The 26,600-nt window shown below is 40.5% G+C and overlaps 3 long non-coding RNA genes across 3 annotated transcripts; 1 reads left to right on the top strand and 2 right to left on the bottom strand.

Annotated features, from left to right (window-relative positions):
• Positions 1-788: 788 nt before the first annotated feature.
• On the top strand, positions 789-1,588 carry LOC135255981 (uncharacterized). Its single transcript, XR_010330341.1, has 2 exons — positions 789-1,150; positions 1,420-1,588. It is a non-coding gene; the product is annotated as an uncharacterized LOC135255981 (long non-coding RNA).
• LOC135255985 (uncharacterized) lies at positions 1,565-11,008 on the bottom strand. Its single transcript, XR_010330345.1, has 2 exons — positions 9,276-11,008; positions 1,565-1,751 (listed from the first exon to the last, which is right to left on the bottom strand). It is a non-coding gene; the product is annotated as an uncharacterized LOC135255985 (long non-coding RNA).
• A 1,017-nt stretch (positions 11,009-12,025) lies between these two features.
• LOC135255984 (uncharacterized) lies at positions 12,026-25,875 on the bottom strand. The gene is made up of 2 exons (XR_010330344.1): positions 13,822-25,875; positions 12,026-13,561 (listed from the first exon to the last, which is right to left on the bottom strand). It is a non-coding gene; the product is annotated as an uncharacterized LOC135255984 (long non-coding RNA).
• Positions 25,876-26,600: the final 725 nt, after the last annotated feature.

Raw genomic sequence — 26,600 nt, 5'->3', positions numbered from 1 at the left:
AATAGTTCATATATTGCACACATGCCAATCAGTGCACAGGCAGGAGGTACAGGGGAACAGTCAAAGTCGCATGCTGAGAAGGTGAAGAATTCAGCGAATACTGGTAGCAATGTTGATATCAGAGTCCTGTCAGAAGCCACCGGCACTAAGGTTGTGATCTTAACAGAGGGAAAAGATGGAAAGCTGACCAAAATGCAGGAGATGAACCCGAGCACTGATGATGCCAGTCAAACTGTGACACTGGTCTATAGGCCCAAGAGTGACCAACACCCAGATGGACATTATGATGTGCAGATCAATAACAAGACTGTGAGTGTAGAGAACGGCGACCTGTATCGTGCTATGGCACGAGGCATGAAACCAGACTCCAGTCATGACGACATTGCTTCAGCAGCAACTGACCTGCGATCTAAAGAGGCTGAGGTCCTCACAGAAAAACCAAGACAATGGGAGCCTTTTCTCCAACGCGAAAAGTGGATTGAAGACCTAACAGTTGCAACCTGGTTCAAATCAGAGGGGGCTGCAGAATCACAGGACCAAATAAAACAAAACAAAAAAAAATTGTGGAACATTATGAAGGAGGAAAGTGAGAAAGTGAAAGGCCAATCTAATGTAAAAGACAAGAAAGGAACTGGAAAAATCACCAATGGAGATGAACAGCCATCAAAGAACAGTATATTGAAAGCTGGGCATTTTAACACAGGGAGCAAATTAAGTAAAGCGATGTTTGAGGTCGCAACAGACGCATCTGAACATGCAAAATGCAAACTTCCAGTTGTTTATGCACCACATGAGAGACATAATAAGTTATCAACAGTAGAATCTCCAGAGCTCAAGACGTTATTGGCTAAAACCATCAGCAAAGATGACGTTGAGGGCACCTTCAAACTGACAATCATAGGCGCCATGCCAACATTTATGCTGGAAAGAAAATTTCAGAATGAAGACATGAGCTTGACCAGATTGGATGCTTTTGAGGACAGTTTTCCAGAGCATGCTACAGAAATGGTAAACACATGGTTCAAACTCCTGGAAAGCAAAACAGATCTCATGAACCAGGACACTGCAGAAAGACTCAGACACTGGATCAACACTGAAGGATACCTTGATCCAAATGATCCCTACCGGAAACAAGTCACCATGTAAAAAGGTAATATTACATCAGTAATCTCAAAAAAAGTTATATGTAATAAAAGCTATGAAATAACAATAAAAATAATAAAATAACAAAAGCTATATTTTAGCAAAATATTTAACAAAAAAATTTACACAAGGGAAAAACTTGTGTAAATGACGTGAAAGGGCATAAAAATAAGACATCAAATTTTCAGTATACATGCATGCATTTTCTTAAGCAGAATGAGCTGGTGAAGTGCTTGATATGTGGCTCATGTTCACTGATTTGTGCTTTTTCTGCAGTGGGAGTGGCCACACATGAGCGGGGGACTGGCCAGACTATGTTAAAGGCCAGATGAACTGCAGATGAGTGGCTCTACAGGAAGAGTCTCCTCTTCCCTTCCTTCCTTTTGTTGACCTGCCTACATCTGATCAGCTGTGATATGTAGTGTTTAAAAATGGCTGAAATACAGCTGGTGGCTCTTGTTTATATGACCAGTTGTGACGGTGATTAGGCTATAATGAGCTATGATTTAACGACTACAATTTAGCTTACCTGAAGAATCCCCCATGAAGACATGATGCGCTCCTCATACAGGTGTTTTATGGGATGAGAGCTGCTCTGTGGGCAGAACCTAGGGGATAGGAAGCGTAGAACAATATAATGTTGTCTGCTTAAGGGAGATGACCTCTTAGCTAGTACATGTGCTTGCAGGTTAAATGTGCATTGATAAATTGTAGAGAGTAATTAATATTTCATTAGGGTTACAATTACAACAAAAGATAATTGGATGCAGATACAGCAAAGGGTCGATTGATTGATTGATTGAAATTCTTTATTGATCATTAAAATACAAGTGGCCCCTCTAGCCAAAGATGCCCCAGATACAGAAATCATCAAAAGGATAAAAACACAATAAAGCCCAAAGGCTTATTTCCATTGTGGTCCTTTTTAGGTCAGCTAACATTATCAAAAATGGAAAGCTGAAATGAACATACCTTATATTTGTGATCTATTATTGCTATTAGCTAATAACTAGCAAACTAACACTGCCTGACTTGCTAATTTTAGCAAAATTGATAATGACCAAAATTAAAATATAAAACTGCCGACCAGTAATCTAGTTAATGTGTATGGGAATTAATAACGTATTAACACAATTGAGTTTCACACAATCTAACATTAACTCCATGGTGCTGGCCTAAGAGGATGTGCCTCTGCCTTTTCCCAGTCTTTTTGTCAAGTGACGATGATGATTGGCCTGCTGGAGTATTTTATTTGTGTAAACAGCACATAGCACGGGCTGTTTTGCCGTTAAACATCCTTTCAGACCAGCAAATCGGAGGTGTGTATTGCGGTGGAGTTTTAACAGTTTCTCTTGCTAGACAACACAAGATATTCTACCTCTACCTTGATCTTCCTGTTGTTCTCTTGTTAGCATTACTGCCCATCAGCTGGAACCTTCAGTGTTCACTGAACACTGTACCTGGAAACCTTAAAGGCATACTATGCAGGATTTTTTACTTGGAAATAGTGTAAAATAACTATGCTAAAGCATATCTATGATGCACTGGGAATCTCAGTCTTTACGTACTTTTGTATGAGGCTGAATGAATATTTTCTAAACTTTCTATATATTATTCTTTCTATTTCTTACTCTACACCTCAGATTACTCTGGAATACGGATTGTTTAATTTGTGTGAGGTAAGATAGCCTATATTGTTTCTTGTCAGTTGCCGTAATGATATCACTGATATTTTGATATCATTATTTTTTAATGCAGGCCTATATTTCTGCCAGTTTTAATTAATGTCTTATCGACAGTGCTTTTTGTGTGTGTAACTGGTGAAAATGTGTTTTTCATCAGATTTTCAATATCTCTGACCACCTCAAATCTTCGCTGAACATCTTGCTTGTAGTGCTTGAGGTGTGTTCTCAACAGGGGGTGGGCTGGGTTGAGGAGACGTATTTGATTACAGCAGGGGTGCACAGCTCCGGTTCTGGGGGGCCGGTGTGCATGCTGGTTTTTGTTCCAAGCAATTACCCTACTTTAATTTTTTGACAGCTCTATAAACTAGGCTGGTTAATTCCTGGACTTGAGCACAGTAAACTCTTCAGGATACGCTTGCAGTGAGCAGCTGTAGTTGGTGCTTATGCAATTTTCAGATATGAATTTCAAGATATGATTGGTAAATGGTAAATGGACTGCATTTATATAGCGCTTTTATCCAAAGCGCTTTACAATGGATGCCTCTCATTCGCCAGAGCAGTTAGGGGTTAGGGGTTAGGTGTCTTGCTCAAGGACACTTCGACACGCCCAGGGCGGGATTTTGAACCGGCAACCCTCCGACTGCCAGACAATCGGTCTTACCTCCTGAGCTATGTCGCCCCTGAATCTCAGCGATTGAGCTAATTGAATAATTAAGAAGAGAAGTTGGCACAAAATCCTGAAACGGATCGGCCCTTGTTGTGCCCCCCTGGATTACAGAGTCTAGAAGGGCTGAAAAATCCTGCATAGTATACCTTTAAGCTTCTTTGCAATTTCTCACAGGGAATAACCTTCTTGCCACAATATATGTACTTCACCCTGCACATCTAAGCCTAACTCCTTCTTTGTCATATTTCTTGCAACTTTAGTGCCTATTTTACATGCACTACTGGGAAAAGGTGAATCGGATTGGTCTTGACTGTGCCAGCTGATGGAGAGAGCACACGCACCTGGGTTGCGTTAGCTAATCAGCCCAGGTGCTTAAAGGTGTGCTGCTCTCCACAGTTCTCCACAGTTTTGATATTTTTGGTTTCATTTCGTTTCAGTTTTGTTTGTCAGAGCACAACGGAGAAAGTAAACCTCTGCTGAAAAGCAGGAGGAGCTGGCCAGCTAGGAGCGGCAAACTGAAAAGTTATCGCTTCATTTGACTTTCTTTTGTCTTCCTTATTTTAGCTTGTTATTTTAGTTTGTTTTAAGATGTTCATTTATTTGATTTTGTTTTGGTGTGGGTGCGCCCTCTCTCTCTCCATGCGGCTATCGACAGTCCACTCCTAGAACTGCCGCATCTCCCTCCCAGGGGTGTCATACTGGCGTGTGACAGAAATCATTAGAAAATGTTGATTAATCAGACCCACAACTTCTCTGCTCACATACTAGCAAAAAGTTCACGAACCACACATCTTGAACGTGTGACCAATGAACTTTGCATTGCCCTCAGAACAGATTTTATTCCAGCTTTTATTCCACGCCAACTCCAAGCTGTGCCAGTGGCCAGCGACCCCTGACTCCGCCCCCATGTGTGAGCTGTCAACATGGCAGAGCCCGCCCACTTCTGAATTTCTCTGATCTATGTGGGAGTGTGCACACTGTTTACAATGATCAGTACAGAATGTAGCACAAAACCTAAATTTAATCAACTAAAGGTGAAGTTTATTAAATCACTGCAACATCCATTTTAATTTGCATACACTTCTCATGGGTGCTTTACCAGCACAGCTCAATAAAATGATATACAGCAGATACAACACAGGAGCTTTCAAACTGTCATGGATCACAGGACAATGAGCAGTGCACAGTCAGGCTTTTTCAATACTGTCCTTTTTTAAAAATATACATAATTGAAAGTTGGTTAGATACACTTTCTTTTTTCTTTCTGATAAATTTACTTTGGGAATATTTTTATTTGTGGTGGATAACACAAAGAAATAAAATGTGTTTAATGTAGTTGCTTGTAACTTGCAAGATGACCTCTCCCTGAGAAGAATCAAATGAAAGCAGGCATAGAGTCTTATAGTAGAATTAAATACTGGTGAAAGAGATGTAATTTCATTGTTTGTATTCATGTTTTCCTTAGCTCTATTATTTTTATCATTGTTTTATTACTATTGCTGTTTTATTACTATTGCTGTTTTATTACTACTGCTGTTTTATTACTACTGCTCTTTTGTTTTATTTTCCGAATGTTGCTTTTTCAGTTTGCATTTTCATTTACTATTCGGTGAAGTGCATGGAGTTGCCTGTGCATGAAATATGCTCTATAAATAAAGTCTGACTTAACTTTAAAAATCTGACTTAAAAATCTGACTTAAAGCATATTAAATTTCATCTTCAAAGATCTCTTGTTTTGGTTGTCTTTTTAGTTCAATTCAATTCTGTTCATTTAACACTTTTCACAGAGGCACACTGTCGGTTTTTACAGAGGCACTTCACAGTGGGAACACAAAAGAAAACTGGGCAAAATACCAGGCCTGAACCTGGTAATGCCTGGTAAGCCTGAACCTGGTAATGCCTGGTAAGCCTGAACCAGAAGGCAAGTAACTGCAATAAATAAAAACTCCCTGATGAGAAGAAAAAACTCAAACAGTGACAGGAAAAAAACTCCCCAATGTGAATAAATCCGGAGAGGAACCCGGCTACAGAGGGGGAGCCCATCCTCCAATGGGCAGTCTGGTGTAGTACTTAAGATTGAACGAATTAGGGATGTTAATGAATAATTGATCACAGATTATTTGATGATTTATTGCTGTAATCAGTTGGTCAGTCTGTCACATCAGTGGCCCCATGTACAGTGTTATACCCATTATAGAAACACCATGCCACCAGTCAGTGTTATACCCATTATAGAAACACCATGCCACTGGTCAGTGCTCTATCCATTATAGAAACACCATGCCACCAGTCAGTGCTCTACCCATTATAGAAACACCATGCCACCAGTCAGTGCTGTACCCATTATAGAAACACCATACCACCGGTCAGTGCTGTACCCATTATAGAAACACCATGCCACCGGTCAGTGCTCTACCCATTATAGAAACACCATGCCACCGGTCAGTGCTGTACCCATTATAGAAACACCATGCCACCGGTCAGTGCTCTACCCATTATAGAAACACCATGCCACCGGTCAGTGCTGTACCCATTATAGAAACACCATGCCACCAGTCAGTGTTATACCCATTATAGAAACACCTTGCCACCGGTCAGTGCTCTACCCATTATAGAAACACCATGCATTACATTACATTACATTATAGGTATTTAGCTGACGCTCTTATCCAGAGCGACTTACAACAGAGTAACCAAACTCAGGATCAAGTCCGCTTAAGTCCATTGAACAACATGTAGATAAAAAGCCTTTACTATGATGCATACAATAAGGAGAAACAAGATAGTCTGAACAAAATTTTTTTTTTTTTTTTTTTTTTATAGTTATGGGAGGGGGTTTAGGGAAGAGGAGAGAGGTACACAGAGAAGAGGTGCGTCTTGAGTTTCCGTTTGAAGGTGCTCAGACACTCTGCTGTTCTGACCTCCACTGGAAGATCGTTCCACCATCGTGGGGCCAGAACTGCAAAGAGTCGAGACCTTGTTGCTGCTCGTGTAGGGGGAGGAATCAGCCGCCCTGTAGTAGCCGATCGGAGCGATCTGGCCGGCTTGTAGGGTCTGATCATCTTCTGCAGATAACCAGGAGCTGACCCTTGACTGCTTGGAAAGCAAGCACCAGTGTCTTAAACCGGATGCGAGCTTGCACTGGTAGCCAGTGGAGGGAGATGAGGAGGGAGTGACGTGGGAGTCACGAGGGAGGTTGTAAACCAGACGTGCTGCTGCATTCTGGATGAGCTGAAGGGGTCTGGTGGCTGATGCTGGGAGGCCAGCCAGGAGGGAATTGCAGTAGTCCAGACGTGACAGTATCATGGCCTGGACCAGGAGCTGTGTGGAGTAATTGGTGAGGAGTGGTCTTATTCTGCGGATATTGTACAGGATGAACCTGCACGACCGGGTGGTTGCCGCGATATTCTCAGAGAGTGACAGCCTGTTGTCGAGCACAACTCCAAGATTTCGGGCACTCTGTGAAGGGTGTAGGGGAGTGTCTCCTAAAGAAATGGGGAGATGAGAAGTGGGAGAGGTAAGAGAAGGTCAGTGCCATGCCACCGGTCAGTGCTCTACCCATTATAGAAACACCATGCCACCAGTCAGTGTTATACCCATTATAGAAACATCATTCCACCGGTCAGTGCTCTACCCATTATAGAAACATCATTCCACCGGTCAGTGCTCTACCTAATATAGAAACACATTCAGTACTGACAGTTTTGCTCGCATATGCTATTAAAATTAATTTTGTGCTAAGAGAAATATGCATCCACTCGCACGTGTGAAGGTGAGTTGCGCTGGTATCAATCAGCGAAATAAACATTACTCTCTCTTGTCCTGGACAAGTACCCGCCCTCTATTGGAGCAATGCTTCATGGGAAATGTATTTCGAAGTGTCTACTGTCCGTGACAATGCAACTACTAAAAAAACTACATTTTCCATCATTTCCTGGTAAACGATCCCGCCTTACGCGCAATTAAGTCTCCCGCCACACGGAGGGGAAAACAATCGATCGCTCTCCATTGATTTTGTATTGCGTGAAGGTGCCTCCTTGTCACTTTCGTCTGCTAGCAAACAATAGAAAAATGTCAAAAAGCTGGTGTGTGGTGGGATGCACTACCAACTGGGTAAAGAACCCAGAACTAAGTTTTTATAAGCTGCCGAACCGAAAAACCTGTCCTAACATTGGAGTCTAGTGGCGTGTCAGCTAGCAAGCTAGCTACAGGCTACAGTACGTTACTGTCATTCGAAATAAGTTGGAGTTGGCTAGCGACGTTGTTTCAACAAGCTTGTAGATGGCTAAGAAGGCGAAGCTAAAATGATAGATTCTTAGCTAGCGTTAATAATATTGCAGGTAATAAGTAGCTAACGCTAGCTAAGTTCTAGCTGTCATGTTTAAACTACGGTTAATTTCTGCATCAGTTTCACCAGAAGCCCCCGACCCAAAGGCAAATACCGATTTTCAGAGACCGTTATAACGTTGTCGCTACACTGAAGTAGCAAGCTAGAGCTAAACTAACGCAGGTAGACATAGGGTGGTAATATAATCATTTGACATGCTTATATCTAATGTTTTTAGCTAGCTACAGGCATTTTGTTAGCGTTTCAGCCCTTGGTTCCATATTCTGTTAGGCTCCCCCTGTGTTGAAACACTTTGGCCCCTTTGCTGGCTTTGTTTATGTTTTGATTCGCTGCATTGGGACATTTTCTTCAACTGAAAATTATTGTGTGAGTTCATAATAGTATGTGACAGCTAAACATCAGTTTTACATGTACTTTGGGGTTGCAAAAGGTTTGTTTTTGTTGATTTTTGTAAGATTGAGGTAAAGCAGACCTGTATTTTGAACTAAGATGGTTTGTGAAAAAAGGAAAAAGCTCATGTTCCATAAATACTTTGTCACACTCTTCAAGAATGTTTTATATAATTAATTTTGTGTGTATGCATGTAGATGTGACATTTAATACATTTTGAAGTTCATACTAAAGAATAGGTTACATGTCTGTGTCAGAGAAACACCTATCCTGTAATTTGTGGCCACAGGTTGAAAAGTAAGCGGCTGTTAGACCGTCTGCTCTGCTGTTACAAAGTAAAGCGCACATGTAAATAAAGCCTGAATTATTTGAAAAATATTACAGTTCAAATGCCAGTCAACAGTAAATTAATTTTTTGACCAATAAAACGTGTTTAACTGCCACCTGTGTGTGCTACTAAATTCAATCTTGTGTTTTTGCCTCTTGAATTCACATGCGAGTGATTTCTTGCCCAGTACCACCATCTTGTGGCGTGAGTATGCAACTAGCTTGCAGCTGGAAGGTTTGAGACGTCGTCTGATATCTAGTGAGTTGAATGTTTTTTCTGACATCGCGTAGTCCAGTTTAAAGGGGAATTGCACTTTATAACACTTCTGCTTCTCATTACTGATATTGTCCTTCTAATGAATGTGTCGCCATTCACTTTTCGATTAGTTATTTCATTTTGTTAATATTATACGCTGTTTTGTTGTTTTCCTTTACAAATGCAGGAAGTAGATCCAGGCAGTTTAGTGTCGAACTCTAGGATGCATATCTTTGCGCGACTTCTGATGTGGGCGCACCTGCAGACAATTACATTAGGTTGGTCGTAGAAATAGTGTTGTATTACTACTAGCTAGCGAAACCGAAAATGTCTGAGGACGAAATAAATGGACGGTGGCAACCTTATAACAACAGCCAGCAAGCTGTCCAACTGTTACCGTAGACGTCCTACGTATCACAGACAGACGCGATAGCGTTAGCCAGCCCGCTTAGTACCTACCTCGAGCGGTTCAACCAACAATAGGAAAACGGTGGGTATAGCTCCAGGGTTCATACGGTCGCCTTGGTAGCCGATGGCTTCAAGTGGTCGCTGCATTATCCTCGTTTGCGAACTTCTTCGGCTGTTGTGTTGGGGTGTCTGATTACATCCAGACATGTCTGGTACAAAGTTTCATCGCCTGGAAAACTATGAAAATGTGCTTTCAATGCAAGTTTAACGGGGGCATTATAACAACCGGGTACAATGCACCTCATTATTACACCGATATCGCATCAAACAAAAGAACGTTAGTTTGTTCGATTTCAACGCTAAGCTAACGGAATGTTTTGCGGCCGCGAAACGAAATTTAAGAAGAAGAAAAAACCGGAAACCGTACTACTATGTCGACTTGCGCTAAAAAAAAATAGGTCTTTCTTTCTAACGTTAGACATTTAAAATGAAATAACTAATCGAAAAATTAAGGGTGACACATTTATTAGTAGGACAATATCAGTCATGAGAAGCAGAAGTGCTATAAAATGCAATTCCCCTTTAACTGCACATTCCTCCGGTTAATTCCCGGATTCTCAGTCCACTTTTCATCACCCTCCGCCTCTAAAGGCTCGACAGCCCTGATGCATCGGTCACGCTGCATTTTCACCACAGCCCAGATGCGTGTGTTGTCCTACAGTAGCTTAAACTACTCTCAGTGTGGAAAAATAATTCCCAATGTCTGTGCGGCATATAATTTTTGATCATTTCCATCGATTCCCCTCTCATTCTACTGACAGAATTCAACCTGAAGCGTTTCTTTTAATTCACTTTATTAATCCCTTTTATATTTTAAGTTTTCTCTGATTGGTCGCATGATCTTCTGAATTCCATCTTTTGTCCTTATACTACATGCCTGAAGAAGGTCTGTGACTGAAATGTTTCACTTTAATGAATGTAAAGTGTCAGCTACAGCCTGTATCAGCTACAGCAGTGATCTGAGGGACCATCGCTCCTGCTGGTCAGCAGTGAAAATGCATTTGGCCTGAACACTGACCTGCTCAAGTTCTTTACCACTAAGACATGTTTCTCTAAGAAGACTGACACTACCTATGTAAATGTTCCGCTGGTTTCCATTATCTTTTCCCCAGGAGTGTTTCAGGCTCAATGTGTTCAGACCTCTATTTACTCTTATTGCAGAATTATTCTGTCTAACCTACAATGGTCTGTATATTCCATCTTTACTAAGTTACATTTAGATTTTAAAGTTTAAGGGGTTTTTTTTTTTTTTTTTAATGAAAAAGCAGCTACCTTATAAAAAAGAATGTTGCTAGTTGGTGCCTGGGAAGGAAGGAAATTGGGCGGCTGTCCACCAGAGGGCAGCACCAACCCAACTCACAGGTTTGGCCACAGCTGTGGGAGACAACATGCCCACTACAGCTGTGGCCCAGTACCTAATCATTGGGCCTAATAAAGGGCCTGGTTGTCAGGCCTGGGAGGAGTTTTCGGACAGTGTTTAGGGAAGCTGGGCTGTGCACAATGTGGTGGGTTAGAGTCAGTTTATGCACAGTGTGGTGGGTTAGAGCCAGTTTATGCACCGTGTGGTGGGTTAGAGCCAGTTTATGCACCGTGTGGTGGGTTAGAGCCAGTTTATGCACAGTGTGGTGGGTTAGAGCCAGTTTATGCACAGTGTGGTGGGTTAGAGCCAGTTTATGCACAGTGTGGTGGGTTAGAGCCAGTTTATGCACAGTGTGGTGGGTTAGAGTCAGTTTATGCACAGTGTGGTGGGTTAGAGCCAGTTTATGCACAGTGTGGTGGGTTAGAGCCAGTTTATGCACCGTGTGGTGGGTTAGAGCCAGTTTATGCACAGGTGGTGGGTTAGAGCCAGTTTATGCACAGGTGGTGGGTTAGAGCCAGTTTATGCACAGCGTGGTGGGTTAGAGCCAGTTTATGCACAGGTGGTGGGTTAGAGCCAGTTTATGCACAGTGTGGTGGGTTAGAGCCAGTTTATGCACAGTGTGGTGGTGTTTAGAGTCAGTTTAGATATTATGCACAGTTTGGTGGGTTAGAGTCAGTTTATGCACAGTGTGGTGGGTTAGAGCCAGTTTATGCACCGTGTGGTGGGTTAGAGCCAGTTTATGCACCGTGTGGTGGGTTAGGGCCAGTTTATGCACAGTGTGGTGGGTTAGAGTCAGTTTATGCACAGTGTGGTGGGTTAGAGTCAGTTTATGCACAGTGTGGTGGGTTAGAGCCAGTTTATGCACAGTGTGGTGGGTTAGAGCCAGTTTATGCACCGTGTGGTGGGTTAGAGCCAGTTTATGCACAGTGTAGTGGGTTAGAGCCAGTTTGGATTACTTTTTTAACTTTTGGATTTCTATTGCTTTGGTGGTTTTGACCGATGTGTTCAGCTAAACAATGAGATTTTTTTAACCTGTCTGTTCGCCACATGAGCAGTGCAAATGTTTCTGCTGTGTGCTTAAATTACATGTAATTTCATAATGAATTATGTATATATATAAAAGCGAATATTTTTCTATTCTATGTTCTTCATTTATACTGACAACCTACAACTTATAGCAACTGCAAATGTAGGCTCAGCAGGTAAGTTCTTTGAGCCATTGCACTCATTTATTTTCTCACCACTGTTTCGGTGTTTTCTTTCCCTCTGGGGAGTTTTTACCTAAATTTTTTTGCCTAATTCTCCTCTGTGATTTTAATGTAAAGTGTATTTGCAAAACTGGATTGAAATTTAGTGAATTGAAGAAACAAACAAAATGAAATCTTTTGATGAAGTTTAATGTTCTAATAAAACAGGAACAAGAATTGAAAGAAGAAAATACATCCTTTTCCACAGAATTTTATTCTATAAGACTCTATGCATGCCTTTATATGATTCTTCTCAGGGAGACGTCATCTTGCAAGTTACAAGCAACTACATTAAACACATTTTACTTCTTCGTGTTATCCACCACAAATAAAAATATTCCCAAAGTAAATTTATCAGAAAGAAAAAAGAAAGTGTATCTAACCAACTTATAATTATGTATATATATATTTTTTTTTAAAAGGACTATTGAAAAAGCCTGACTGTGCGCTGCTCATTATCCTGAGATTCATGATAATTGGAAAGCTAATTTCCTGTATTTTATTTGCTGTAGACTCTGAGTTGTGTATTGAGCTGTGCTGGTAAAGCACCCATAAGAAGTAAATGCAATTTAAAATGGATGTTGCAGTGATTTAATCTACTTCACCTTCAGATTAGTTTAGGGTTTGTGCTACATTCTGTACTGATCATTGTAAACAGTGTGCACACTCCCACATAGATCAGAGAAATTCAGAAGTGGGCTCTGCCAATTGAGAGCTCACACATGGGGGCGGAGTCAGTTTTGATTCTATTCTAGTCTGATTCTAGCCTCATTTTGCTTAAATCAAAATTTAATTAATTATTGGACATCCAGTCTTTTTGCAAAGTGGGAGGTGAAGGGGTGTTAGAAAGTCAGAGGGGTAATGAAATTGAATTAAATCTTATCTACCTTACGTTTTGTACATATAATTACATATAATTTAGCTGATTTAGCACAAACAGAGTGCACCCTAGCACTATTAAGCTAGATAAAATTGAGCTGAATTACGAATGATAAAGCCGAAATAACCCAATTCTTTTAACAGATCATATTTCTGAGCATTATGCTACTAAGCATCAAGCAAACAAAATTCAGCAAAATGACAAATAAGCTAGTTCAACTTTAATTACCCAATTGTGCTAATTAAGCTAGCTAATGTTACCTAAGTTGCTACTAAATGACCTACCTAGCCAACAGTGGTGAAATTCCTAACAGCCTTACCTGAAATATGAGTCTGGTTGGCTAGTGTTAATGTTTACACTGTGTGAAACTAGGGTGTTAATACCTCATGAATTTCCAGACACATTAGCTTGCTAAATAGCTAACATTTAAACTAATTTAAACACAAAAATACACAATTCATAAACTATGTCTCCTATTCTCTACATTAATCCCAATCAGACTGTTTCTACCCTCAGAACGAACAGCTTTCATTCCATAAAACACCTATATGATGAGCGCGTCACGTTTTCATAGAGGAGTTTTCAGGTAACTAAAATTTAGTTGTTAAAGCATAGCTCATTATAGCCCAATCACCGTTACAGCTGATCAATTAAAAAGCAAGGCCAGTTGTATATCAGCCATTTTGAAACACTGCATGCCACAGCTGATTAGATGTAGGCAGGTCAACAAAAGGAGGGAAGGGAGGAAGAACCTCTTCCTGAAGAGCCACTCATCTGCAGTTCATCTGGTCTTTAGAAAAAGCACAAATCAGTGAATATGAGCCACATATCAAGCACTTCACCAGCTCATTCTGCTTAAGAAAATTCATGCATGTATACTGAATATGTGATGTCTTATTTTTATGCCTTTTCACGTCTATGCAGTTTATCTCTTGTGTAAATGTTTTGGTTAAATATTTTGGGAAAATATAACTTTTGTTATTTTATTATTTAATTAGTTCATAGCTTTTATTACATATAATTTATTTCAGATTACTGATGTAATATTACCTTTTTACATGGTGACTTGTTTCCGGTAGGGATCATTTGGATCAAGGTATCCTTCAGTGTTGATCCAGTGTTTGAGTCTATCTGCAGTGTCCTGGTTCATGAGATCTGTTCTGCTTTCTAGGAGTTTGAGCCATGTGTTTACCATTTCTGTAGCATGCTCTGGGAAACTGTCCCCAAAAGTGTCCAATCTGGTCAAGCTCATGTCTTCATTGTTAAAATATGTTCTTTCCAGCATAAATGTTGGCATGGCACCTAGGATCGTCAGTTTGAAGGTGCCCTCAACATCATCCTTGCTCATGGTTTCAGCCAATAACTTATTGAGCTCTGGAGATTCTACAGTTGGGAACTTATGATATCGCTCATATGGTGCATAAACAACTGGAAGCTTACATTCATTATAATCAGACAAGTCTGATGCAACCTGAAACATCACTTTACTTAATTTGCTCCCTGTGTTAAAATGTGCAGCTGTTAATATGCTGTTCTTTGGAGGGCGATTATCTCCATTCATGATTTTTCCAATTGTCCCAATTTTATTTTTGTTTTTTCCATGAGTCTGCAACAAGTTCTGAGCTGTTGTTTTTGCACTTTCCTCCTTCAGGTTGTTCAAAAGTTCTTTCCTTTTCCTTTTTAGTTGATCTGCTTCACCTGATTCAATATCCTCTGATATGAGATAGGAACCAACTACGAGTGCTTTAATCCACGCTTTCCGTTGGATGAAAGACTCAAAGTGGATTGGTCTTTCTGTGAGGGCCCCAGCCTCTGTAGATCGCAGGTCAGTTGCTGCAGAAGCAATGTCGTCGTCACTGGAGTCTGGTTTCATGCCTCGTGCCATAGCGCGATACAGGTCGCCGTTCTCTACACTCACGGTCTTGTTATTGATCTGCACATCATAATGTCCATCTGGGTGTTGGTCACTCTTGGGCCTATAGACCAGTGTCACAGTTTGACTGGCATCATCAGTGCTCGGGTTCATCTCCTGAATTTTGGTCAGCTTTCCATCTTTTCCCTCTGTTAAGATCACAACCTTAGTGCCAGTGGCTTCTGACAGGACTTTGATATCAATCTCACTACCAGTATTCTCAGAATTCTTGACCTTTTCAGCATGTGACTTTGACTGTTGACCAGCTGCATGCACATCTTTGGACATGTGTGCAGTATATAGATTGTCCTGCCCAGCTTTGAGTTTTTCCTCTGTTTTCTTAGTCTTTAAACCTGTGCTCACATATTCACCAATTTTATCATTTACCTTGCTTTTGACTTTACTCACAATGTGACTGGAGAACTTCTGGTGAAACAACTCAACTAAAGCTTTTGTCAGTAAAGTGGCCATGCTGTCAATTATTTCCTGCCTGAAGTCATTCAGCATCTTTTTCTCTGAATCTGATAGGTCACTTGCCTTTACTTTTTGAGGAATGGCTCTTTTCTTTTGAAACCCTTCCAGCCCTTCACACAGACCTGTGAAAAATGTGTCTGAGAGGGTGACCACTGCATGTACAGCATCTGCTGCCAGTGTTCCCATATGGGCCACTTGGATAGCCGTTAGAATAGCTTTTGTTTTTCCTCTAGCATCTTCCTTAACAGTGTCAATCACATTTGAGATGGATGAGCTAAGCTGATTCTGCCAGCCAAGGTCTGCAGAATATGGCTCTAATGAATTGCTGCTTAGCTCTGTGAAAATGGCCAGTAATTTAGTCTTTATTATCTCATCTGTCAAAAGGTCATTAAATTCCTGTTTATTTTCAATGTGAGAGAGTATAATTGAATCTGTTATTGCATGCAGGGGATCCTTTCCCATGTTGGACTTCACTTCATCACTGATTCCCTTTTTCACTTCCTTTTCTATTTCTTCTAGTATTTTACTAATTATTTCATCCTCTGCCATCCCAATTCCATAGCCAACAGATTCTTCTATGATTTTTTTAGCAGTGACTTTCACTGCATTCTTCATGTTGGTCTTCATAGTAACACTAAACCCCTCTTTAGCCTGACTGGTAAAGAACTTTGGCATTGCCTTTAGCTGTTTGCCAAATCCCTTCATTAATGTTTTAGAAGCTTTGAAGCCCTTTGAAACCAGCTTTCCGATTCCAAACCCAATAAGAGAGATGGCAATGGAAATGGCTTTATCTATTGCCCATGATTGCCAGCTGAATTCTCCTGTTATCATAGACTCTATGCCAGTGATGCAGTCTGAGATTCCTTCAGTGATGAGCCCCATACCGACTTGAGCTAGTGTCCCAAATGTAAATGCAGTGAGCAGTGCCCCTCCGACAATCTGTGCAACTCCGAGAAAGAACACCACCAGAGCTTCCCATGGGAAACGAGGCTCCTCTTCCACAGAAAAAATGTATTTCAGACCTCGATCATAGAGGTTGAAGGTTTCCATTTGGAGCGCTTCTTCATCATCTGACACCAGAGTAAAAACTGGAGCTTTTTTTGCAAGAGCATCTCTCTCCTTTCCTTTAATTTCTTTTAGTTTATTGATGGCCTCACTCATATTTTTATCAAGATAACTGAGCATGTCACACTTGCTGGAGAACTGGTTTTCAAGGCTGCTGGTCTTACCATTTGCAGATTTGGGAGAGGACATTTTTATAAAGCTCAGGCCAGCCAAGCATTCCTCACTAAAGTACTTCAGAGAATCTTGCGCCTTCTTCAGATCATCTATGGCTTGAGTGAGATAATCACCTGATTGTTGCATAATAATGCAGTATGCATGATTGTAAAATGCTATGCCTGCCCAACTTGGATCTAGTTTTGAGGCTTTTTGAAAAAGCCTGGCACTGATATCCCATTTCTTGTCCTTCAGTGCAATATTCCCAAACTTCACATAGTGATAAATACTTGAGGAGGGGGAATTCTGGCTTTCAGTCTGCTTTTTTGCAAATGCCAAATCAGCTCTCAAGCTCTTCTGCAGTCCTCTTCTCTTCAATTGATCAATTTCTTCAGACTTTGTTTGCAGCCAAATCCCCCAGAACTCATTCATGATGGGGACAATAGCCTTCTGTTCATCTTCTTCTGTGCTCTTGTAAATCTCTTGAAGGGTTTCACAGTACTCTGAAAACAGATCCTCTCGCAGTTTCATCTCATCAATGTCCTTTTGCATGTCCTGTATCTGCTCTATTGCAAGACTATCCCTCATTTTCTTAGCTTCCTCCAGAGAAGACACTGTCCTGTAACACTCCTGCAGATGTTGAGTGGATATAACTAGCTGAGCAGATCCAGGTTTACCTTTGCGTGCGGTTCGCCCAAAGGCCTGGTGTTCCACTCTTTCATTCTCAGGAAGGAAGGAGAGGATCACAAATAATCCTCCATTTTCATTTACCTCATCAGTGACTTTAATATTTGTCCCACGCCCTGCAAGATTTGTGGCAAGAACCACATCACCAGGATTCAGTTTTCTGTCTAGTGCACCCAAGCTGTTTGTGTCACTGCGTGCATAGACAATGACTTCACCTGGGATGCTGTCTTTTAGCTCTTCATAGAGATCATTGACTTTATTGATGGTTTCACAGATAACCAGGGCTGCTCTTCCTTTTCTGTATGAATTTAGGGAAATTTGATCCAAAAGCAAACGTTTCACTTCTGATTTCCACTCTTCAGTAGAGGGCTTGAGAAAACCTTTAACCTCAAATAACTTTTTCCTGTTGAATGTTGGCATTTCACAGGCAGAGAGACTTGGATATTGCTCATTCAAAAACATCATGTCTGTTTTGCTCCCAAGTGTGCCTGTCAATCCATATATTTTCCCATTATACTTTTCAAAAAAGGAAACATTGGAAACATAGTTTGTCACAGCTGACATTGTGCTTAATTTGATTTGGTGTTTAATCTCCACAAATTGTTGTAGACCTTCACCCCATTTCTTATTCAGTTCAACAATACCTGTGGATTTGAAATCCACTGGATAGATATGGTCATCTTCCACAACATATTCCTGCCCTTCCTTCAGCCTCATAGCCAGGAAGGCATTCTGAACCCATGTTGCCAATTTTTTCTCCACCAGACCTTTCAGAAATCCAGGGATGTTGATTTTCTTTGCCTTGTTCTCACTTGGAGTGTAGTGCAGCTGATCAGATATTAATTCTGCAATGGGGTCAATGAGAATTTCTTCTGAATCATAGAGAGGACAACACAAGCCATCATCTAAAACAAGAAATTTAAGGGTTTTAACAACCTGCTTGTTCAGGCTCTGCTTTTTAAGACTAAGACATCCATTGTCATCTAACATGTAAACAGCAAACCCATAGGGGACATAGTCCTCAATTTCTTGAAATAAATTTATTTGAGCATCCTGACGCACATTTTTCAGTTTTGCAAGAATTCCATCTTTTTCACTTTTGTAAATTTCCTCTGTAAATCCTTTTGGGACAACGCTGCACTCTTCAGCAATCTGCAAAATGTCCATTGGGTCATTGATTTCAGTTCCCTCTGTGTCCATTGAGTCAAATATAGCCTTGAAGAATGAAGCAGGAGGACCACGTACAAACGTTTCGTATCCTGTTGTCAAGAGACCATACTGGCATACATGGCCCCAGATCATGGTCAGAATAATGTTGAGGTGCTGCATGGAGACCATGGAACTGGACAGGTAGGTCACCTGTATTCCCTGGTCCAGAAGCAGCAAGTCCACTTCATCAATGATGATGCACTTATAGCCGCGATCGGGTCTCACATCCTTCATCTCAAATGTCTGGCGAAGGTGATCTGCAGCGAAGGTCTCGACAGTTCCATAGACTATATCCTTCTGGTAGCATTGCTTTCGATCTTTATCTTTGGTTTTATTAGTGTTTGTGTCCACTGTGAGATCAAAGTAGCTGAAAAAGTCAGCGCATTCTTCTGCATCCCTTTGGCATAACACAGAAGAGCTGGACAGCACGTCTACCTTTTCACCCCTGAGGGCACGCAGTGCTGCAAACATAGCTACAACAACAGACTTCCCTTCCCCAGTGCCCATCTGCAGGAGCTTTCCATTGTTAGCCAAGGCTAAGAAGCACCAGCTTGTCATTTGAGTGCTTCTGGGCCACCACCTGTTCCCTAATATAGTAACATGTACAGCATTGCATAAGACAGCCAGTACCTCCTGAACATCTTCTGTCTTCATGCTGTGGCTCAGACTCCGAGCTCGCTGTGCATCTGCATGGCTTTTAATGTCACCAGTTTTAATCAGTTCTTGTACATGTTTTACTATAGTGAGTGATTTCTTCAGTGTTTCTTCATCAAGATCTTTCATCGTTCTTATTTCATCAAAGAGAGTATCAATACTTTTTTCTTTCTCTGCTTTGCAGTTATTTTGTAAGTGCTGAATTAGATCCTGTGTTTCTGATGAACCTATGAGCTGAAGGAGAGATTGTTGGTTCTCATCTTTCCACTCTGAAGATATCTGATATGTTGTCATCAACCATAAAATCTTAATGATGGAAATAAAGCTTTCATCTTGATGCTGGGCAGTTAATGATCCAAGGAGTTCTAAGGTCTCTTCAGGTGACCAAAGTTTCTGAGCCACAAGATTTGACACCATCTGCAGAAATCCTTTTGCACTTGTTGAGGCTTGGAATTGCATTGCACAGGCAATTAAAATCTCAAAACACCATTTAACTATAGGAGAATTGCTGTTTTTTTTTATTTCTGCATCAGTGGCAACTCCTTTCATTAGTGTCTCAAGAAACATAAGAACAAAGGCATCTCGAGAAGGTAATTTCGCTCCAGTAAGTTTTTGTGAGAGGGTCATAACCTTCATGTCTACATTATCTTTCAGGTCAGCATGGAGCACCTGGAACATTTCCCTAACAAAACTGTGCCTCACTTCCATTTTCTCACTGGAACATTTACCCATGAGGCTTTGGAATTCTTCTGCTGCAAACCCAAGGGCCTCATTGTCCTTGAGCCTTGAAAAGTTCAGATTATGGCCAGCACCAAGACATCCATTTTCAATGATAAATCCACGAATAAACTGAGAGCTTCCTGCTTCCATCATCGCTAAGCCATATTGAAAGTAATCAGTGATGAAGTCTTCAATGGCACCATACACAATGTCTGCTTCATAAACATCACACACATCATATGACTTGTTCGTTTTCCTCCTGTTTGTGTTGAGTGAAATTCCCAGATGCTTGTAGAAGTCGGACCACTCCTTGGTTTCCTGCTCTGAAAGAGCCCCAGAGCTCAGCACAATATCCAGTTTGTTTCCCATGCAGATTTGCATGGCTGCTATCATGGCTGTGACACATGGATCTTCTTCAAACCCAACCAGCTTTGGTGGCTGACTTTTCTCAGCTAACACTACAGCACACCAGCGTATGATTTGACTCCGGGATGGCCACCAACCTTTTGTGTGGAAAACTGCTTTGCAGAGCTGAGTCAGGGTTTCTTGGAAATCGTCATCACGCATGTTCTCAATTTTATAGTCACGTTTAAAAATTTTTGCATCTTCATTTTGTGAATGTTGCAGGGTGTTACAAGTGATGTTTGTGATATTCAGTACCCTCTTTATCACAGATTCATCCAAATTTCTGTGTTTCATTAATTCTGCTATTCTTTCAGGGACGTCAGAACCTTGGTTTTCGAGGGCCTGTTGGAAAGTTGTGTAGAAACTCTCAGGGCCAGCGAAATCAATAGACTCAATGAGAGATCGTTCACGGTTATCTTTCCACACTGGAGATACATCATACACTTCTAGTAAAGTCAGGATTTTAGTTATTGAAACATCCTCTGCATTTTGCTCTGAAAAAACTTTGAGGAGAGTCAATACCTCTGTGGGTTTCCATCCATTTGTTTGTGCAAGTCTGAGGTGCATTTCAGTGACTTCTTTGTGTATTTCTTTGCCATTGAGATGCGTGAGTGTGGAAAACAGAAGCCTCAGGCACTGGATTTCCATGTTTAAAACAAAAACAGAGGCCATTCCAATTGCATTGTCTAGTGACTCCGTGAGAGTGTAGAGGAAGTTTAGAACAAAGCAAATCTCAGCAGAAAGGTCACCCTCAGCCCATCGTTTGGCAATGTGTACTGCATCAGTGTCTGAGTCATCATGGTCAGTGAAAAAATTCACAAGGCTCAAATACAGGGCTTGTGTGAGCAGGAAATTCTCAAAGGCATTATCTGCTGATTGGCTGATGTTCTGCACCAGAGACTGCACATGATTGGAGACACTTTGCAGGGAAACTCCCTCAGATGTCCCCAGAGACAGGGTACACAGCTGTGTGATAAATACCTGTGCGTGCTGTAAAGTTCTGAGTGGTGGATGAGCATTTGTCCATTTCTCAAACAGAAGGCTGTCCAGGGCCAACATAATCTGTCCCAGCTGACCATCTGCCAGGTGGCTGAGACTGAGGCTTGTAACTGGGGTGTCACATTGGGATGAGAGGACTTCTAGGAGGTCATCGCTAAATTCATCTGGCTCCTCAGGTGAAAACTCATCCAGCTGCTGTTTTAATACAGATTGCTTACGCTCAAATTCCACTGACTTTCTGCTCAATTGTTGTTGCTCCTGTTGCTGTTCAGCACGTTGTTGTGATTGCTGCAGTCTTTGGCTCAGTTTTTCTTTTCTTTGCTGCTGTTCCTGCTGTCTCTGCCTTTCCTCTCGATCTCTGATTGGCTTATAAAAGCAGTCATTACAGAAGTATGACCCATGACCCACCTGCCTGAAGTATTCACCTCCATTGAACACATATACAAGTCTGTTATCAATCGTGCGTTTAGTTAAATTTGAGAAGGAAGTACACGCAGGTAGTACATCACGGCAGGTAGTACATCTTAGACCGTCGCCCATGTTTGCTTCCGTTGGTACTTTGTTCCCCATTTTTTATTCTTCACCAACTAAGCTGTGGTTTTTTTTGTGTGTTTTTCTGAAAAATATAAAATGAGCAATGGTCAATTTAATGAGTTTTTGTTATTAAATTATTAATCTAACTTTATTTACATATTTTGGTCATTTTTATGTTTTGTTCTGTTTCTAGGTACATTTTTCGAAGACATTCGGCATTCTCATTATGTTTATCACAATATTTTCACAGCAGTTATCTTGTCATACAAGAAAACCATCCAGCTTCCATGTGATTGACAGAAACACATCACATGATCACATGGCCTTGCTGCTGATTGGCCATAATGGCAACATCCAATGGTTGATTTCCCCTCAGATAAGCCCTCATCTTTACCAGTAGTTTACAGCTACCTCCGAGTGGAAAAGCTCAAAAAAACACCAGATCCTGCCATTCTGAAACGTGTTCACTCATCCAGTAAATGTAACTGCACCGGGGGATTTGATAAACAGGAACAGGGAAAGCAGCCATTTAACAGGCTCCTGCAATCACACAGAACACTAGCATGTCTCCCACATTTTGGCGTCCTTACTGCTGGTAATACTTAAAGGAGTAACATGGTGGTTGAACGTGACACTTCCCAGTTGTCTTTAGGCAACAACAAAACAAATGTGCGTAATTTTTTTTATTATTCAGTCATTTCAATGTACTTTAAAACGTATTTTTCTAAGCCTAAATTTCCCACTATAAAAGTTCACCCGAACCGTCTGGGCGTGGTAATGACAACTGTCAGTTAGCTATGATTGACAGGCCGTGCCCCGTTACCATAGCTACCCCCGTGATACGTGTTCTTTTTGGGAGACATTTCACAAGCTAGCTAGCTTAGTAGTATATCAAGTATCGATAGATAGCTAAGATAAGGATGTTGACTTATATCCAATTATAATTTTTTCTATCTAGCTAGCCAAGTTAAGATAAAAGCACAACTATAACGTCCTCATAAAAGCAAACTAGCTAGCTAACGTTATCGATGACATTGCCTTATGAAAGCAAACTACCTAGCTAGCTAACGTTAGCTAGCTACCTAAATGAATATAACCAGAAATAATCTAATAGTCCTTAAAAGGCACTCTAATTTAAGTGAACCTAATGTTAGTCAAATATTTGCATTGTCTTGCCTGTAAGCCAGTGGCGCAAACTATGGGTCTCGAGTTATCCATGGGTTTACGGGGCGTGGAAAGGGGAATGGTTACTGTGTTCGTGACGCACCAAGTTGACAACTTTCTCAACCGGTTGAAAATATGACGATCAATTTAAAACGCATATTTCTCCAAAAATACAGAACGGACATATCTAATACTTTACTCATTGTGTTTCTTCAATGCCTCTTGTGCAAATAGCACATAAAATTGAGAAAGTGTGAAAATCACCATGGTACTCCTTTAAGGTTGCCAAAGGAAATTATACATTGTGGTTTTACTTGTTAAATATCAGTTAAATCGTTTACTGTCCATCCATCCATTTTCTAACCCACTTATTCCTGGTCAGGGTTGCCGGAGGGGCTGGAGCCCATCCCAGCATGCATTGAGTAAGAAGCAGGAATACTCCCTGGACAGGTCGGCAATCCAGCATAGGGCACACATCTTTCACTCACACACAGGAGCAATTTAGACTCTACGGAATTTACCTTTTGCTAATTTCTATTCATGTCCCCTCGTTCTACTAACAGAACTCAACCTGAAGAATCGCTTGTGGTTCACTTTGTTGAACCCCTTTATGAATTTAAAAGCCTCAATAAAATCACTCCTGAGCCTCCCTTTACTAAGTTTGAAGAGATTTAGGATCTTAAGTCTTTCCTCATAACTTTTATCTTTCACACCAGGAATCAATTTGGTTGCCCTTCTTTGAACCTTTTCCAGAGCCTCTATACCTTTCTTGTAGTACAGTCCCCACAACAGCAAACAATTATTTGTGGTCTGACATAGGTATTATATAAGATAAGTATAATTTCCATGGATGTATACAGAATACATTTGGCTACATATCCTAGCATCCTGTTGGCCTTTTTTACTGCTACACCACAGTGCCTAGAACCTGAAAGGCTTTGATCAACTATTGCTCCCAATTTAATTTAAAATTAAGCACATTCTATTTTGTTCCTCCCATGCAGTAGTCCCGCCTTATTTTTATTTCCCAGATGTAGAACTTTACATGTACTTCATTGAATTTCACTTGCCGGGTTTCCACCAACATCCTCATTGTGTTTAAAGCGTCTTGGTTTACTTTAGTAGATTCCAAACTGTTAGCTGAGCCTCCCAGTTCTGTATGATGCAAAAATGTGTCTTTTTCAATGTCCCTGTCAAGTTCATTTATATAAATGAGGAAGAGCAGTAGTCCCAGCACCGATCCTTGTGGGACTCCACTTGCCACAGCACCCCGCTCATAAGATCCCTGATACTACAACTAACAAGGAGGAAGCTGTTGATGCAAGGCTGATGATATTATATATCTATATATTTAGATTTCCAAAGCATTTGATTTGGTACCACATGAGAGACTCAGTATCAAAATGAAGACAGTAGAAATTACAGGAGAAATTTCAGAGTTGGTTCGGAACTGGAACCAGGGTATAACACAAATATATCCCTGTCATGATAACGGAATCATAAGTTAATGTAAATTAAGCTTGTTAATATTTCTTTTAAAAAATCTTACAAATTAACTTGACAGCAAACTGGATCATGCCAAATGCTCATTAGGGGGCTAAGCAACAAAGGTGCTTTTTGTTTTTGTTCTTGTTTTTGTTATTGTTTTTGTTATTATTATTATTATTATTATTATTATTATTATTATTATTAGGCCAAACAACAAAGGTGCAAGTGCAAGGCATACTATGGTTTTTCTTGTGCTCAGTCTTCTAACCAAAACTACCTTCCAATGAACGAAAATGCATGAAATTTTCAGTCTGGTCCCAAACAATGTATACTTTAACATGAAGGCAATTGACCAAATAGTGACACTACAGAGTGCTCCAGAATTAAAACATTTTTGTGCTACATGTCTGAAACTTTATGTTGGTTTATTGCAAGTGAGATGCATCTTTTGTATTCTGCAACCTAGTGCAAATTCCAAAGCAATAGAACTTAATTTGTTCAGTTCAGTCCACACCAAAAATTGCGCACAGGCATTGCAGCACATATTTCTATGAATGATCAACAAGGTTTATTGATGGCTTGTAACTTCTTGAAATTAAGAATGTAATCAAAAGCAATACTGAACTTAAAACGTCTTACCTTATAAACAGTGAAAAAAATTCTCAATTGGACATTCCAGTGGCAAGTGAATTATCTGAAAGTAAGCCATTACCAGAGAAATCGGCCCTCCCTAAAATCTAGTCAGTATTGTATTCTATTTGAGTATTGTATTCTTTAAGCTCATTTACACAGCTTTCAAACGTAGTTTAAGGCTTAGAAATTGTGGCTTAGCTATTCTGTTGTATACCGAGTTACTTTCTGCTTTCTGCACACTTTATTTAATTGTTTATCGGAGCTTTGTTTGTTTATTGGTTTATGGGCACTATATTATTGTAAATCATTTATGATTTTATTTTATATTTTTGTAAATAGTTCAAGTAAGCTGTAAAGGATCGTAACTGGGAAGCCATATGACCACAGGGTCAGCCATTGTGTTTTTCGGGTATGTTGTCAAAAGCTCATTTAGACATCTCCTCCTAGAGCTATTGCCCAATCTAGCTGCAATTTTGGGTATTACATCTATTGACCATTTTGCAAAGATAGTGCAGTTGAACAATATTGCCCCAATAGGTGAAGGCACAATAGAGGAAGAGTGGCCATATATCTGAAACCCTTTTGTCTATTGAATCAAACTTGCTGCACACGATTACCATTAGGCCAGAAGGGCACACACCATGTTCAGTGAAATTTGGCCATTTTGTGGCACTACACTAAGTAACAGGTTGAAACACTGATTTTTACAACACTATCTGATTGAAAATCATGAAAGTGAAGCCTCCCATATTTTTGTCTAGCTCCACAATGATGTTCAGATATTTCAGTGTAGATACTGTGCTGTAGACTGCTCATTGCTATAACACATTTTTGAGATGTCTACGCTAGCTCTGCGCAACACCCAGCAGTGAGCACATTGCCTGTCCGGTTTGGTGTGACCCTTGAAAAGCTTGTTTCCCCATAGCACAGTATTCACAGTGCTGTCCCCAACTAGTGGTCTTCACCACACTCCTACATGAAGCCATTTATCATATTCCCCCAGTAGTCTATCATCACTATTCAGAATGCAAATTCCTGAAGTGTCCTGCACATTTAGACTGTATTTTACACAGAGTCCTATCAGCATATGATGATTAAAAGTGTACTTACAGGAAAGGAGAATGGACCCCGGTCCTTTCTGTCACTTGGAGAGGAACTCACAAGATTTATTTGCTGAAGCAGGTGACACCCTTCCACTGGACACACCTACTCTCTGAGAGACAAGCTTTTTATTGGTTACACCTACTGAACAGGACACACCCACTGTTCTGGCCACACATTGTGAAATTTTAACATTTTTTAGGTGGAGGCTTCAACTAAGCCCACCCCCTACACTGTATATTATTTGTTAACTTGTCATTTTTGTGTATTTTTTAAATTGTGCAAAAATAAAACTAAACTAAACCCAGAATTACTGTCATGAGCAATCAGGAACCTTTACACAGTAGGTCACAAATATATAATCTTGATTTAATATTGAACCTATGATTTAACTACCCCTGTGTAAGAATTGTTAAACAGATTCTCCAAATGTTTCTTAGGACTTAAATATATGCACTATATATAAATATAATCCAGAGCAAGCCTTCCACATTACACACTTCCCTTTGTAGGCCCGAATAAGTTATGCACAGAAATCCCCACCACCAATAGACCTACCCCCCATTCTCCTCCAGGGAGTATTCTCCCCCTCCCTTGTAGACACAAGGGAACCATTAAAATCTAGTGATAA

Source organism: Anguilla rostrata, chromosome 5 (assembly GCF_018555375.3).
Source record: "Anguilla rostrata isolate EN2019 chromosome 5, ASM1855537v3, whole genome shotgun sequence".
Classification (NCBI taxonomy): domain Eukaryota; kingdom Metazoa; phylum Chordata; class Actinopteri; order Anguilliformes; family Anguillidae; genus Anguilla; species Anguilla rostrata.
This window is presented reverse-complemented; position numbering and strand designations above follow the sequence as displayed.